Source organism: Rattus norvegicus, chromosome 5, assembly GCF_021556685.1.
Source record: "Rattus norvegicus strain SHRSP/BbbUtx chromosome 5, alternate assembly SHRSP_T2T, whole genome shotgun sequence".
Lineage (NCBI taxonomy): Eukaryota > Metazoa > Chordata > Mammalia > Rodentia > Muridae > Rattus > Rattus norvegicus.
In genome coordinates this window covers 138,158,025-138,171,376 of record NC_141538.1, presented here as the reverse complement: position 1 = coordinate 138,171,376, position 13,352 = coordinate 138,158,025, and the positions used below count along the sequence as shown (strand labels likewise).

At 45.0% G+C, this 13,352-nt stretch overlaps 1 long non-coding RNA gene across 1 annotated transcript; it reads left to right on the top strand.

The window, feature by feature from the left end:
* The first annotated feature begins 431 nt into the window (after positions 1-431).
* Positions 432-4,320, top strand: LOC108351020 (uncharacterized). Its single transcript, XR_015620466.1, has 4 exons — positions 432-1,006; positions 2,026-2,225; positions 3,826-4,002; positions 4,100-4,320. It is a non-coding gene; the product is annotated as an uncharacterized LOC108351020 (long non-coding RNA).
* The last annotated feature ends 9,032 nt before the right edge of the window (positions 4,321-13,352 follow it).

Genomic DNA, 13,352 nt, shown 5'->3' with positions numbered 1-13,352 from the left:
TAAAAGAAACATTTCTTCTTTAGTCTTACAGCAACACCCACAGGCCAGCTCAAAATCGACAGCCCCTCATTGAGACTCTCTTCCCGGGTGATGCAAGGTTGTCTGAAGAGGACAATTTGAGCTTTTCCCATCTTCCCAATTCCACCATCAGGATGTCTGCTGCCCACCCCAAACTCTTGGCTCTGTCCTTTCCCTTCAACCAAGCTTTACCTACTGAGGGGCATAAATGCATGTTATTGGGGAACAGGAAGGGACTATGGCTACAGATCCATGTCTTTTCGTTACTGCACAAGATCACTCGGACCTAGGCAATGGGGCCCACTCTTTGCTCAGCAGAATTTACCCATTGAACCAAAAGGGTGGGGTATAAGGTCACAATGGGTGATGCAACAAGTGACATATGACACTGATGCCAGAGCAGGCCTGACACTGGCTCAGACACTGGCTGTAGTGAAGTGAGAAGCTGCAGTCTTATGAAAAGATGACCAGAAAGCTTCCTCGTATGTTCTCGGCTCAGCTGCAGCCTCCTTCCTCACCTGGTTCTCCCGTCTCTCATCATCATAAAGCCCGCCTTCCTCTCCTAACTGCTCAGCCTTCCAGCCTTCAGCCTGCTCTCCAACAAGACCCATCCCTCTCTGTGTTCTGCCCTACCTCTTTCCCTCCTCTGACAGCCCCTTCCTACTACCCCACCTTAAGGATCTCCATTCCCAGCACCTCCAGACTTTCAACTAAGCGCACTGTCCATCTCCCCCCCCTCTCCTGCTACTCCTCCATCCTTGTCCCTACTCCCCCCAACAGCCCTGTTGAATAGTTCCCTTCTCTCTAGCCCCCACCTTCAACCCTCCCACCCACCCTCAGCCACACCAGGTGAGCCACCGATCTCATCTTGGGGAAAAGTTTCCCCACTGCTGCCATCATTCAGAAGTTCCGGGGCTGAGGGCACCTGGAAGCTTGACCTTACAAACAAGAATGCAGGACTGTGGAGCCAATGTAGAGTGCCTCTCTGGTTAGTCATGAGACGTCTGCAACCAGACTCTGATTTTTAACTTCTGTGGAGCTAATGTAGTGGTTCCCACGGGGTCACACATTAGCTATCGTATACAGGAAAATTAATTATGAAGTGGCAACAAAATAATGTTATGATGGGGGTCACCACGGCATGGGTCACAGCAGTAGGAAGGTTGAGAACACTGCCCCTTTGTCCCTCCTGCCTGCTCAGCTGCCTCTTTGGAGCATCTGCATTTCCAGAAAATGTGGCCTATAACCAGAGTTCAGATACCAGGATTTGCCCTGGACTAAAGTAATAGTAGGACCTGGCTCATGCTCCTCTCATAGAGATGGGGCCCATTTTGTTGTTCTGCTTTGGTCTGATTCCTCCCAGAATCTATTAGTCCATTTTCCCCCATCCTAGCCGTCAGAAGCAGGCCAGAGACCACCTGCCCTGGGAAACAGCTCCCACTACAAGGGGAGGGCTTCCAGTTATGCTTTTATCAAGATTCTGAGGGAGGGGCTATCAGCTGCCTCTATCTCAAACACAGGTGGTGACGTCTAGAAGTAGGTCCTGTGTTCTGTCCTACCTACAGGGTCTCACATAAATATCCCAGGATCCCCTTGAGCTCACTATGAAAACAAGGATGACCTTGAACTCCTGATCTAGTCCCCACCACCTCCCAAGTATCAGGACTACAGGCATGTGCCACAATTCCCAGGCAGATGACCCCGACAATCCCAACAGATCTTAGCAGAAGTTGAATAATTCATGATAATTTATGAATATAAAGAATTAAAAATAGTCAAAATCCTCACAAGAGAAATTGTTCCAAATATGACAGTTAATCCCCCAAACTGTAATCTATATACTGTAGTCACTGTCACTGTGATGTTGAATTGATACAGACAAATTCACCACAGGGTACCAGAAATGACTCATATGTAGACACACGAACTCATTCTTAGGTTGACACCTGGATAATACAGTTTATTCCTGATACTTTATTCCTTGTTACTTTATCTTACATTTTCTAGTTGACGTCTGTGTTGGCTGGGTCTTAGCAGATGGTGCTAACTGAGCAGGAACCCAGAGAATTCTAGAGAAATCAGCCCCCTAAGAACACCAGGTGTGTCAAACCATTTCAGTATTTCTCGGTTCAGTGACAAGAAGGAATTCTGTCTCCCTTAAGGAATAACTGGCTGTGGGATGCACTGGTGGTCTGGAAGGACTTCAGGTAAGCAGAAGCCAGTCATGTCGTGCCACTAGGACACCTGAGCTGAGTCTGTATCAGGGCGCCTGGGAAACAGACATGCAGGACTTGGGTTGGAGAGAGACGCTCCAGAGCCTCTGACCGCTCTTTTATTCCTTTCCAAATTTTGGGATTTTTAAAGGGTTTATTTCATGCATATGTTTTGCCTGCAAAATACACACACACACACACAACACACACACACACACACACACCACCTGTGTGCCTGCTGTCAGAGGTCAGAAGAATATATCTGATGAACTGGAATTGGGGTTACAGTCATGAGCTGCCATGTGGGCACTGGGAACTGAACCCAGTTCTTCAAAAACAATATGTGCTCTTAACCACTGAGCCGTCACTCCAGCCCTGACTACTCTTGCTCTCTGAGTTCCACCCAGCCAAGCACTGACTCTGTCTGGGGCAATTCTGGCTATTAGAAGTCAAGTGGATCCAAGCTAAAGAAACTCAGCTTTCGGGGCACAAACATTCTTGCTAGGTTCCCAGAAACTGACATAGTGGCTTCTTTAAAAAAAAAAAAAATGACCATTTTCCTGTTTCCCTCAGGAACAGTGGAGAGACAGGCATGCCCACAATGACAAGGTACTTCTCTGGCCTAGCCAAGTGTGACGTCACCAGTGTGTCTGGATGATGTAAAGGTTTATATAATGGCATTAACAAAAGATTCAGACAGCCAAGCACACAGAGATAGCACAGTAATATGTTTTGTGCTCAAATAACTTAAACAAAAGCTCTGACCCAAGAGAACTTTCTTTGATGGTGACAATGTTCTAGATCTGCTCTGTGGCCACTGTGACTAATGAATGATGGAGATAACATTCTAGATCTGTGCTGTGGCCACTGTGACTAGTGAATGATGGAGACAATGTTCTAGATCTATTCTGTGACCTCTGTGACTAATGAACACTTGGAACATGGTTGATATGACTAAGAACCGGACTCTCTGTGTGTGTGTGTGTGTGTGTGTGTACATTGTATACAAATTTATGTATTGGAGTACGTCGGTTGTGTGTTTTTTAAAGACCACAGGATATCCTTTGAGTGTCATTCCTCAGATAGTGTCCACCTTTTGAGAAGGAATGGAGTCTCTCACTAGCCTGGAGCTCACCAAGTAGGCTAGTCTGGCTAGCTAGCAATACCTATTCTGTCTCCCCAGCACTGCAATCACATGTGTGTATTCATGCCTAGCTCCTAAAATGTGGGTTCTGGTAATCTAACTCAGGGCCTCATGCTTACAAAATAAGCACTTTGCCTGCTGAGCCCTTTCCCCCCAACCCAGATACTACTGGTTTTTAAATTGTGTTTAGTATTAGCCATTTAAACTCAAGTAGTCAGTTGATTTTAAAAGTAGGTTTCTGGTCCTTACCTAGTCAAAAGAATTCAGGACCCTGTGAGTGGAGTTTGGTCAATGATGGAAACTCTGTAACTAACAAAGAAGGGCAGTGAAGGAAGGAGGGTTGTATGTGGGGCAAGTAAGTGGAAATCATCCAAGTTAAATAATCAGGCAACTTGAAAAAATATTAGAGAGTACAAGTAATTTAACACTGCTTTCTCCTTTCTCTTGAAGAGTAGAGCCCTGGCTCTCTGGTGGAAAGAATACATGTGAACGTGTTGAATCCTTCACCTTCCTAGACACCTGTGGCGAGCTCACAGCACGTGACAGTGAGGACCAGGCAGGCCAGCCTTGCTTCAGACCCCTTTGGAACCTACAGATAATAGACTGTGTTTGTCCAAGTTGCAAGAGGTCTGAAGCACTCTGTGCCTGCTCCTATAAACATGGGAACAATGTCATCAGGTGACACTGGTGACGACCTAAGATATTATATCCTCCAAAACACTAGATACAGGTGCTGTGGACCTGTAAGATGCATCTCAGTTGGTTTCAGGATGATGCCTGGAATCAGAATCAGCTTGAGGAGCAACACCATGAATGGGAAACCCTCACCTCATTCAGGAAGAGTACCCCCAACTTCAATATGGAAACATGGCGCGCCATGCTGAGGGGGCATCTCAGCATGTCTCCTTACATTTGCTTAAAATATATCAATTACGTTTCTTGCAACAGTATTGTTTCCATAAAATTCATGTCAGCTTTCTGTGACTCCTTCAACAATTCCAACAAACCTACACCAAATACCTAGTGTGTGTTGGATGTTGTCCTTGGAGGGAGGAATCCACTCACGTGCAGCTGCTCACCTCCCAGAGCTTGCTCTCTAGTGGACACCAGCAGAGGCAGAGAATCGACAGGTGTGGCTTTCAAAGCACACAGTTGGAGAAGTAGGACAGGGTGGCTCTGGTGCTCAGAAATCCCTTGGGTCCACAAAATGCTGAGCAATAAAGGTCTGCAGCCCTGGAGGACCTAGAAGTCACGGTGACCTTTTCTGATAGAGACATTAGTTTTCAGAGTACCAAAAGGCCACTGATTTTTTCAATATCATCAAATTTGTATGGAAAATATTGTTTATTTAGGGTTTTATTGCTGTGAAGAGACACCCATAACCATGCCAACTCTTATAAAGGAAAATTCATTGGGGCTGGCTTACAGTTCAGAGGTTTGGTCCATTACCATCATGGCACACAGGCAGACATGATGCTACAGAGGCAGCTGAGAGTTCTACATCTGAATCAGCAAACATCAAGAAGACAAAGGCAACCCCAGACCTGGCTTGAGCATCTGAGACCACAAAGCCTGTCCCCAGTGACATACTTCCTTCAATAATGTCACACCTCCCAATAAAGCAACTCCCTGAGCCCATGGGGCCATTTTTATTCAAACCACCACAAAAATGATGTCCACTTGCCTCTGTCTCCTCCTCCAAGGGAAAGGAAAGACACCCAGATCAGCTATGGGACAGTACAATAATTCAAAATAACTCTGTCCCCACTGTAAAAAGTAATGTAGAGGGACTAGAGAGATGGTTCAGCAGTTAAAAGCACTGACTGCTCTTCCAGAGGTCCTGAGTTCAAATCCCAGCAACCACATCCATCTGTACACAACCATATGTAATGGAGTCCAAATGTCCTCTTCTGGTGTGTCTGAGGACAGCAACAGTGTACTCATACATAAAATAAATAAATCTTTAAGGTAAGAATAATGTAGAAAATTCTGATGCTATCCTCAGCCCCATGACAAATGCATCAGAAACTGGTGTGACACACCATCAGTATTTTCAGATTTTTCCTATGTCATACTGTAAATATGGACCATAAAAGTCTAACATTTTTTTCAAGTACAGAGCTACAAGGAAAGCTTAAAGAAAAGTGAAATTACTGAATTTTGAGATATACCATCATTGCAGCGTTTCCTTTGATTTGACTGTAAAGAAACAGTCAAGGATTTCCTCTGGAAACCCCCCTGCCCCCCCAAAAAAATGCTTCTGAAGAGAACATTCCCCCTCTTGACGTTAACACCATCAGCTTGACAGGATCACTTGGCATTGCCTGTGGGGGTTATCTAGGGTAGGCTAGCCTCTGTGCATGCCTGTGAGAGTGTCTGGGTTAGCTTCTGGGGACACCTGTGAATGGTATCTTTTTTCTTTTTTTTTTTTTCTTTTTTTTTTGGTTCTTTTTTTTTCCGGAGCTGGGGACTGAACCCAGGGCCTTGCGCTTCCTAGGCAAGCGCTCTACCACTGAGCTAAATCCCCAACCCCCTGTGAATGGTATCTTGATTAAGTTGTTGTAGTGGGAAGATGCTCACTAGACGTGGGCTGCCTTCCTGGCTATCTTTGTAAGGTGACCAGTTTGCTCCCACTCCTACTGCTGTGAATTCCCTGCCATGACACACTACTGTAAGTCAAAAATAAACTCTTAAATTGCTGCCTCGTCAGGGCTTTTTAATATTTTGGGGGTTTGTTTTGTTTTAAAGCACAGCAACAAGACACGTAACACTCTTAATATATGCAGATCTCATCCTTGGAGCTTCATTGCTCTGAGAATACAGGACGCATAAGGTCTGGTTATGGATCAGTTCTATACTCTAGCACAGAAGGCTCTGTGTGAACAACCGTGGACTGGTATACATAATGAGATCAGCATGGTGTGCAAGGTCCTTATAGCTGCAACACAGAGCCATGGTCCTGTTGCCTGAATCACAAAGGAAATACTATGCACCACTCCCAGGTTGGGAAGGGAGAGGCTCATCTTCCTTTGGATGGTTTGGAAACTTCAGCAGATAAAAAATCCAAGTATCCGCTCTCCTTGTTTTCTGTGTCTTTGTTTTTGTTGGCCCAAAGAAGCCTTTACCCTCCCCGTGTCACCAAAGTCTCCACCACCCAGAGCAACACCATGTGAACACTGTCAACAGCAGCTCGGAAGTAGCACTGGGTGGCCGGGTGTCATTTGATTTGATTTGTCAGTTCACACATATGCATTTCAGGCCCAAAGACTTCTACTGCATACCTTATACTGAAAACACTGAAAGATCCTACTGGTCATCCAGTCAGTTATCAATTTGTAATGCATTCCAATCATTTGAGTACCTAAGAAGTTGAGTTGAGGGGCAGAAGTGAACCTTTATAATATAAAAAATTACGTGTGTTCTGATTGCATGAATGTGTACTCTGTGTGTTCCTGGTACCTGTGGAGGCCAATAGCAAGCATCAGATCTCTAGAACTGAAGTTGTCAGCCATGTGGGTGCTGGGAATCCTCTGGAAGAGCAACCATTAACTGCTGAGCTCTCTCCAGTCCTCTGATTAAGGTTAATTCTGAAAGGGATTGTGGTGTTCCTACAGGTCTGTTCCTTTTCATAGTCAACATATTTCTGCTCTCACCTTTCCCCAAATCACCCCGTCTAGTTGTCTTTAATGGTGATCATTCAATGCAGAAAATTTGTAAAACTAATGTGCGTTTAGTAGGCTATAATGTAAAACAGCTCACTATGATCCAAGTGTCATCTGTCTTACCACATCACTTGTGACACTGAGTAAGCTTTTCTTTTTGGTTCAGACTGAACCCAGGATGCAATAAGCTGGTGCTCTTCCATAAAGCATCCTTTTCTCAAAATTACACTTTGTATTGTCATGTGTGTCCACACGGGGAGGACAGAGGTCAACTTGAAGGAGCTGGTTCTGCCCTACCACCATGTGGATCCCTGGGACTGAACCCAAGACATCAGGTTTAGCAGCAAGCACCTTTAACCACTGAGCCATCTCATTGGCCCCACCCTTTTACCATGACAAATTGCCTTTCTATCTCCAGTCTGGATTCCCACCCAACATTTTAACCATTTGTGCTTTCACCATCATGAAGTCTCTGAAGGTTTTTTTTTCTTCATTAAAGTCTGTTGCTAATGTCACGTCTTTGGGAACATCACTGTGTTCCTCTGCTGTATCTCTGAGTAGATGTCTCAAGTCTAGAGACACCCCAACACCAGCTATTTCCATAGTAACACCGCTGTTTGCTGTGTGGCACAAGAAGGCAACAGAACTACACTGTGCTGTCCATGAGTCTTTAAAATGGGTAGCAGGCAGAATGACAACCACAGACAGACTCTGAAAAGGTGTGGAGGTCACCAAGCTGAGCTTTTCATATAATGATGCTGTAGACTGAAGAACTGCCGAGTGGTTCCCATGTAACAGAACCGCTCCCAGCAACACGTAAGGGACAGAAATTTCATTGGCAAGTGAAATCCATGCACGTCGCAACTGTACAGAGCACAAAGTACAAATGTCCTGCCTTGGGAACAGCCTCCCTTTCAAGGCATGGCAATACTTTCCTTCAAGCAATATGGATACTGCTGTGTGTACTGGTCAATTTATTCTCAGGGATGGAGTACGAGGACATGAGGGTAGTCCTACAAAAGAAACTGAGTCAGTAAAATGGATTCTGCTTATCTGCCTTTGCTCAATAAAAGGGGAGAAAGTCACTTCTAAGCCTTATATAAAAGGCTGTTACATTCATAACTTACCATGGCAAACCATTTTCCTAAATCGTATGTTCCACACAGAACTCAAAGCTTCTGCTTCTGAAGCTCACGCTTTAATAATGAGATGTTATACTACTAGACTCTGGAGATGCTGTTAACTGTTAATATCAGGTCTTCTGAAAACACACCTGTGTGACCAGAACTTTTAGCTGAAATGAACTCATCAAAACTATTTGCTTTTAGAAATTCACTAGCATATAAAACCAGAACTGTCCCGTGTGTGCACCAGTGTGCCCTAAGAAAACATGAAAGTCTTCTTCCTAGTAATACATGCAGTTCTTATTTTCAGTTTTCTTAAAAACAAAGCATGAAAACTGCAAAGCTTCTGTAAGGCAAAGGACACTGTGGTTAGGACAAAACGGCAACCAACAGATTGGGAAAAGATCTTTACCAACCCTACAACAGATAGAGGCCTTATATCCAAAATATACAAAGAACTCAAGAAGTTAGACCGCAGGGAAACAAATAACCCTATTAAAAAATGGGGTTCAGAGCTAAACAAAGAATTCACAGCTGAGGAATGCCGAATGGCTGAGAAACACCTAAAGAAATGTTCAACATCTTTAGTCATAAGGGAAATGCAAATCAAAACAACCCTGAGATTTCACCTCACACCAGTGCGATTGGCTAAGATCAAAAACTCAGGTGACAGCAGATGCTGGCGAGGTTGTGGAGAAAGAGGAACACTCCTCCATTGTTGGTGGGATTGCAGACTGGTAAAACCATTCTGGAAATCAGTCTGGAGGTTCCTCAGAAAATTGGACATTGAACTGCCTGAGGATCCAGCTATACCTCTCTTGGGCATATACCCAAAAGATGCCTCAACATATAAAAGAGACACGTGCTCCACTATGTTCATAGCAGCCTTATTTATAATAGCCAGAAAATGGAAAGAACCCAGATGCCCTTCAACAGAGGAATGGATACAGAAAATGTGGTACATCTACACAATGGAATACTACTCAGCTATCAAAAACAACGAGTTTATGAAATTCGTAGGCAAATGGTTGGAACTGGAAAATATCATCCTGAGTGAACTAACCCAATCACAGAAAGACATACATGGTATGCACTCATTGATAAGTGGCTATTAGCCCAAATGCTTGAATTACCCTAGATCCCTAGAACAAACGAAACTCAAGACGGATGATCAAAATGTGAATGCTTCACTCCTTCTTTAAATGAGGAAAAAGAATACCCTTGGCAGGGAAGGGAGAGGCAAAGATTAAAACAGAGACTGAAGGAACACCCATTCAGAGCCTGTCCCACATTTGGCCCATACATATACAGCCACCCAATTGGACTAGATGGATGAAGCAAAGAAGTGCAGACCGACAGGAGCCGGATGTAGATCGCTCCTGAGAGACACAGCCAGAATACAGCAAATACAGAGGCGAATGCCAGCAGCAAACCACTGAACTGAGAATAGGTCCCCTATTGAAGGAATCAGAGAAAGAACTGGAAGAGCTTGAAGGGGCTCGAGACCCCAAAAGTACAACAATGCCAAGCAACCAGAGCTTCCAGGGACTAAGCCACTACCTAAAGACTATACATGGACTGACCCTGGACTCTGACCCCATAGGTAGCAATGAATATCCTAGTAAGAGCACCAGTGGAAGGGGAAGCCCTGGGTCCTGCTAAGACTGAACCCCCAGTGAACTAGTCTATGGGGGGAGGGCGGCAATGGTGGGAGGGTTGCGAGGGGAACACCCATAAGGAAGGGGAGGGGGGAGGGGGATGTTTGCCCGGAAACCGGGAAAGGGAATAACACTCGAAATGTATATAAGAAATACTCAAGTTAATAAAAAAAAAAAAAAAAAAAATATTTTTACATGACAAAATAACCAGTGAACTCAGGAAAAAAACAATCCAGTTATATTATGTAATTTAAAATGTTACTTAAATTGGTTGTTTTGTAAGATTCAAAGCAAACGACAAATTGTTTTAATAAAATGTTTGCTGGAGTTTGTTAAGAGTCCAAAAAAAAAAAAAAAAAAAAAAAAAAAACAAAGCATGATTCCAGCACAATGAGAGGAGAGTGGAGACCAGCTGGTTACTACTGCATTAGCAGCAGAACCCAGCACCAGAAGGGGCCACATGACACACCTGAGGGCTCTCACAAGCATCCAGCATCTCCAACCCAACCAGCAAGGCTCAGCAGACACTAAGGAAAGCTGCCCCTGTATGCAGACACCACTGTCCCCCAGGGGCTTAAATGCTGAAGGTACACAATCCTTTAGGTGGTGGGATAAGGAGATCCTTTAAGAGATGAGTCCTAGGCAAAGATTAAAACAGAGGCAGAAGGAACACCCATTCAGACCCTGCCCCACATGTGGCCCATACATATATAGCCACCCAATTAGACAAGATGGATGAAGCAAAGAAGTGCAGGCCGACAGGAACCGGATGTAGATCTCTCCTGAGAGACACAGCCAGAATACAGCAAATACATAGGCGAATGCCATCATTAAACCACTGAACTGAGAATGAGACCCCCGTTGAAGGAATCAGAGAAAGGACTAGAAGAGCTTGAAGAGGCTTAAGACCCCATATGAACAACAATGCCAAGCAACCAGAGCTTCCAGGGACTAAGCCACTACTCAAAGACTATACATGGGCTGACCCTGGACTCTAACCTCATAGGTAGCAATGAATATCCTAGTAAGAGCACCAGTGGAAGGGGAAGCCCTTGGTCCTGCTAAGACTGAACCCCCAGCGAACGTGATTGTTGGGGGGAGGGCGGTAATGGGGGGAAGGATGGGGAGGGGAATACTCATACAGAAGGGGAGGGGGATGTTGGCCAGGAAAGGGAATAACATTCGAAATGTAAATAAGAAATACTCAAGTTAATAAAGAAAAAATGGGGAAAAAAAAAAAAGAGATGAGTCCTAGGGGCAGGTACTGGGTCACAGGGGTGTTGACATTGGTGGAGTGGGTACCTGTGTCAAATTTAGTTCTTACAAAAGCAAGTTAAACAAGGCCGGCCCCACAACCTCTGCTTCCTCTAAGACCTTCCATCATCATGCCACCACAGGGCCATGCTGCCCTCCTCAGATTAGAAGGAATGGTATACCATCTTGTTCCTAAACTGACCAAAGTTGAGGTAAATAACCCTTCTTTATGAAGTACTTCCAACTCAGATATTTTGATAGAGCAACAAAATTTTAGTGTTTTAGTTAGGGTTTGCATTGCGATGAAGAAACAACATGACCAACCTCTTATACGGACATTTCATTGGGGCTGTTACAGGTTGACGTTCAGTCCTTTATCATCAAGGCAAGAGCAGGGCAGAGTCCAGGCAGGCATGGTGCTGCTGAAGAGTTCTACATCTTCATCTGAAGGCTGCTAGAACACTGGCTCCCATCTGGAGGAGCTAGGAGGAGGGTCTCACTGTCCACCCCCAGTGACATACTTCGTCCAACAAGGTCACACTGACTTCAACAAGACCAGAGTTCTTAATAGTGCCATTCCCTGGGCCAAGCATATGCAAACCACCACAGGTACATTTCTACAAAACACCAGCAAAATAATCCCAAACGAGGGACTGCTTAAGGGTATAGAATATAGAGTTGCACCTTAATTGTGAAGTGGGCAATGTTTTACTCGTGAAAGGGAGACAGGGTAGAAAGGGCTCTAAATCCAAGTGTCTACTGGACGGGGGTGGGGAAGGGGTTGTGAAATCCACAGCCATCTGCTCTTTCAGAAGCAGGAAACTCTAGACACAAGGCAGTGAGAATGAGACACAAGTGTCCATTATCTTGACTGATTACCACCAACACACTGTACACACTATAGCCACAAATACCTTTTTTGACCGGACACGCCAGCAAGTCTGCAATCCCAGCACTTGGGAGGGAGAGGGTAAGGATCAGCTTGAGGCCAGCTTGGGCTACAGTTTGAGAACATCCCAAACAAAATATAATTTGGAGCCAAATGTCCAAGGAAAAAAATAGTTCAAACAGGATGAAGGGGACAGAAAAAACTATTCTCAAAAATTACCACTCCCATCCTAGAAACATCAGGACACCGTCAGTGTGGGAAAGCTGGCATTCCAGGAACATCAGGACACCGTGACTGGGGGAGAGCTGACGTTCCGGGGACATCAGGACACTGTGACTGGGGGAGCTGACGTTCCAGGGACATCAGGACACTGTGACTGGGGGAACTGGCATTCCGGGGACATCAGGACACCGTGACTGGGGGAGAGCTGACATGGGGACATCAGGATACTGTGACTGGGGGAAAACTGGCATTCCGGGGATGATAAAATGGCAGGGAGGGGTTACTAGGCAGTTTTCCAAAATAGAAAACATCAGTCTGTCAGGCACACACCTTTAATCCCAGCACTCAGGAGGCAGAGGCAGGCGTTGTCTGTTGATTTTAAGCATACTTGGTCTACAAAGTAAGTTCCAGGACAGCCAGGGCTACACCAAGAAACCCTGATTTGAAAAACAACAAAATAGTTTTAAAGCCTGACTCTTAATACCATAATTACAGAATAAACACCAGCCCAGAAAGCAGAGCACCATAGGCTTCCCACGTCAGAAGAGCTTAGGAGAGAAGGACAGGGAATGAGAAGTCCCACGGCTACGGGAGGCAGCAGGACAAGGGGTGGGGCCACAATTCATATCGGTCAAATTAAAGTCAGTTTCAGAATGGGAGGTGGAAGTTTTAGCTGTGTCCTTTCTTTAAAAGATCCTAAAAGTGGTGCATAGCAAAAGGCAAAAACTAAGAAAGGAAAATACCCGGCCCAAGAAGTAAGGGACCAATCTGGATGGCCTAACAGAGACCATGTGACAGTTTATGCCAGACCTGGGCTCTCACAGGAAACTGGAGGAATGGCTGTGGCAGTTCAGGGACTCAGGTAAAAGGAGAGTTTGGAGAATGAGGAAAAAGTGAGGTGTAGGTTCAACCTGAAGCTACCGAAAGAAAGGTGTTACCAATAAACAGCAATATTCTTCTAGTCAAGAAAGACTATCTCTGTGCAGTCCTGGCCATCCTACAACTCCCTCTATAGACCAGGCTGGCCTTGAACTCCACACAGATGGCCTGCCTCTGCCTCCCAAGTGCTGGGATTAAAGGTGTGAACTACCACAGCTGAGGAGCAGCAATATTTTTTAATGTGCAAACTTCTCCATCTTTTAAAAAGTATCTGGTTTTGACCCAAGAG